Genomic DNA, 4292 nt, shown 5'->3' with positions numbered 1-4292 from the left:
AGGTGACATAGGATAATGATAGAATTAGGAAATTAAAGAGAGGCAGAGAGAGAGAGAGAGACAGTGACAGACGGAGGGTGAAGGAAAGGGGGCGGGTGAGAAAAACGAGGGAGGACTATAAAGTACTAAGGTGAATGATCTATGTGTGTGCGTGTGTGTGTGTGTGTGTGTGTGTGTGTGTGTGTGTGTGTGTGTGTGTGTGTCTGTGTGTGGGTGACTGACGTTGGCAAAGTCGTTAACGTGTCGGTCAAAATGCCTGTTGAGGAATATTGTCTCGGCTCCTTTCGCGTTCGGAGTTCGAATCTCGTCTCTCAGGTGAACTTTACCTTTCCTTTTTTGCGGGGTGTCGATAAAACTGGACTCGATTTGGTTCAGCCCTTTTCCAAACCCAAATTTCGGACTTTGTCCTTACGGTTAGAAATTATAAAGGTCATGGCTTGTTTTCGGTTCTTTATTAAATCTGAGTTCAAATTTCGGCGAGGTTAGCTTTATCTTTCATACCTTCGGGGTCGAGAAAATAAAATACCGTCGAGGTGCACTTTGCTTTTCATCCTTTCGGGATCGATAAAATAAGTCAATCACTGGGGTTCGATGTAATCGACTTATTCCTCTACCCCCACCCCCATCCCTAAAAAAAAAATGTGTCCAAGCCTTGTGTCTCGCCATTACATTGATTTCAAATTCCGCCGAAGTCGACTTTGTTTTTCATCTTTTAGGGTTGCATGAAACTCTGTTGAGTCCTGGAATCGATGTAATCGACCAGCTCCCCTCCCCTCAATGTCTATAGAAGAAAGCATTATCATTATCTAATTGATAAATCATTTAATTACCTAACCAATTGTTTGATTAGTCGTATAGTCAATCAGTCAATCAATCAGGTAAGTTTGTCAAAGTTTATTAAACAATCAATCGATTAGTTAATTAGTTAAAATGGTTAAGCAATTAAATAATAAAAATAACAAAAATGTAAAACAACCAGTGCGTGTGTTTATTATCGGCACAACGACCCTTCCACGATGAATGATTTTGATATCAAAAATACGTGAGGGTGCTTGGTTTAGTGGATAAGGTATACTGCACAAAATCGATTCTCGGCAGCACGTTGAGTCCTTGAGCAAGACACTTTATTTCATGTTGCTCCAGTCCACTCAGCTGGCAAAAATGAGAAGCACCTGTATTTCAAAGGGCCAGCCATGTCACATTCTGTGTCACGCTGGATATCCTTGAGAACAATGTTAACGGTATTCGTGTCTGTGGAGTACTCAACCTCTTGCCCGTTAATTTCGCTGGTACACTCGTCGTCGTAACCCGACGGAGGGCCATTAATACCAAAAGTGTTGACATTTTACCAAGGAAAAAAAGAAAAAAGAACCAAGTGAATATTCTCTTAAACTAGACAGGTCTTTGAAAATATTCTTTTCCACTCTAGGTGCAAGGTCCGAAATTTTGGGAGAGGGGGCAAGCCGATTAGATCGACCCCAGTACGCAACTGGTACTTAGTTTATCGACCACAAAAGCGAAATGCTTACATGTATTTCGTCTGCCCCTTCCCAAAAATTTCGGGTTTTGTGCCTTGAGTAGGAAAGAATAATAATAATATATATATTGAGATGTTTGCCTTGCCTTAACGTTTGTTATACTCTCTGATAATTGTATATATATATATATATGTATATATATATATATATATATATATATATATATATATATATATATATATATATATATAGTTTCATGCATACATACTTACATGCAAACATACATACGTACACATTATCATACATACATATGTACCTATGTATGTATATGGATTTACGTGTGTGCGCTTGCGTGTGTGTGAGTGAAGTTAGTGAGAGAGCGGGGAAGAAATACACACACGCATACACACATACACACACACTCGCACCCACACATATATGTATGTATATATATATATATATATATATATATATATATATATATATATATATATATATATATATATATATATATATACTTTATATATATATATATATATATATATATATATATATATATATATTTACACATGCAAACTCAGAACATACTCAATAACATCAGCAACAACAACAACAACCTCAAACATTCTTCCGTCGCTAAGATTAATCAAACCTAATTTGAGGAAATACCACCAGAAGGAGCAGCAGTCGAGGGTTTTGTTCGCCGGGTAGGACACAACAATACTTATTTGTTATTTATTCTATATCTAGTGGGGGGGGGGGGGCAGATTCGTTAGCACGCTGGACGAAATGCTTAGCGGCGTTCTAACGATTCTGCCAGCTCGCCGCCCTCCGGGGTCAAATAATAATGATAAAAATAAAAGGCGAAGTGGCCACGACTGGAAAGGCTTTGGTTATAAGTGTTTTAGGGGTCAGCAATTACTGGGGAAGAGAGTGTAAGTCTATTACATCGGCGCCAGTACGCAACTGGTATTTATTTTTTCGACCCCGAAAGTATGAAAGGGGGAGTCGACCTCGGCGGAATTTGAAGACAGAATGTAATGTCGGAAGAAAGGCTGCTTAACATTTTGTCCGGCACGCTAAAGATTCTGCCAGTTCACCGCCTTAAAAATAGTTATTATAAGTGGGTGAGCTGGCAGAATCGTCAGAGCGTCGGACTAAATGTCAAGTAGTGTTTCTTCCGGCTTTCTTACATTTTGTGTTCAAATCTCACCGAGATCGACTTTGACTTCCATGTTTGCGAAATCGATAAAATATATACCAGTCATATACTGGGGGCCGGTCGCTGTAATCGACTGCACCCTCCCCACCTTAAAACTCCTGGCTTTGTGCCAAAACTAGAAAGAATTCTTGTCAGTTGGGGAGCTGGCAGAAGTGTTAGAGTGCCGGACAAAATGCTCTGCGGTATTTCTTCCAGATCTTTATATCTTGAGTTCAAATTCCGCCGAAGTTAGCCTTGCCTTTCATCCTTTCCAGTGAAGTATTGAAATCGATGATATCGACAAACCCCCTCCCCTCATAATTACTGACTTTGTGCTATAATCAGAAGCCGTTGCTGTTGTTGAGAAGCCTCGTATTGTTTTGGGGGGAAAATTCAGATTTACTCCTGACTCAGTTATTCTATTATGAAATATTTTGTTTCACAATGCGACGCCTGGTCACATTGAGAAATAATTAGCGACAACAATAAAGGTGAAATTGTGTTTGGAATCTGTTTTTTGTTTTAGAATTGAAAAAAAATGAAAACCATCCAACATGGCGTCTATTGTAGTATCAGACGAAAGCAGGGGGGTAGGAGGAGGTGGGTTGGCCACTAGGTGCGGTGCACGAGTCCGGTGCTACCGTCGTTGTTATCATCATCATCATCATCATCATCATCATGAGCAGAAGCAATGGTGGTATCAATGTCTGCGACTGTCTTGTCTCCTACCACCACCACCACCACCACCACCGCCGCCGCCGCCGCCGCCGCCGCCGCCGCCGCCGCCGCCGCCGCCGCCGCCGTGGCCGCCGCCGTGGCCGCTGCCGCCGCTTACAACACCACCTCCACTACCACTACCGCCACCATCACCGCCAACGCTGTCATTGTCGGCACCATCGCTGTCGACGGCGCCGCCATCATCCCCGCCGCCACCATCCCCGCTGCCATCTCCCCGCCTCCACCTCCCCGCCGCCGCCACCTCCCCGCCGCCGCCACCTCCCCGCCGCCGCCACCTCCCCGCCGCCGCCACCGCCGCCTCCCCGCCACCGCCGCCGCCGCGACCATCAGGCAAACCTCACAAACACCTACGTTGCTTCCGCCATTTATTATCGTCTGATTGTCGTTTCTTACCCTAATCTTTTTTTGTCTTCTTCTTTTTTTCTTGACCAAATTGGGAAAAATCTTGATCGTTTCTTGCAGATGGACCAGGTTCCGCTTGTAAGAAGTCTTACCAGCTGGCCATCCCTTCTGCACGGAGCGGCTCGCTATGCAGAAGCCGACGTTACACAGACACCCAATGAAATGAATCTGCGGCAATGAGCAAGATGGCGGCGACCGCCATTTGTCAGGCCTGTCTCCCCACAGCTCGTCTCTTTGACAGAGCTTCAGGTCTGGATGAAGCAGAGACCATGGTTAAGCTCTTCACCTCTGGAATACCGACCACTTTGAGCCCTTGGTTTTCCAGAATAATCTCATTTAATGGTCGTCGTTGTATCACTGACTTCATTGCTACTGTTGTTTTATAGCCCCAGGAAGACATCTCTTCCAGCTGCTAACGACACACTATCTGTGTCCGATCAGTATTTGCGAAGGGAGATCATCGTTAGCCAGCT

This window comes from Octopus bimaculoides, chromosome 24 (genome assembly GCF_046866305.1).
Source record: "Octopus bimaculoides isolate indiv1 chromosome 24, ASM4686630v1, whole genome shotgun sequence".
Taxonomy (NCBI): Eukaryota; Metazoa; Mollusca; class Cephalopoda; order Octopoda; family Octopodidae; genus Octopus; species Octopus bimaculoides.
The sequence above is the reverse complement of the archived record's forward strand: the minus strand, read 5'-3'. Positions refer to the sequence as shown.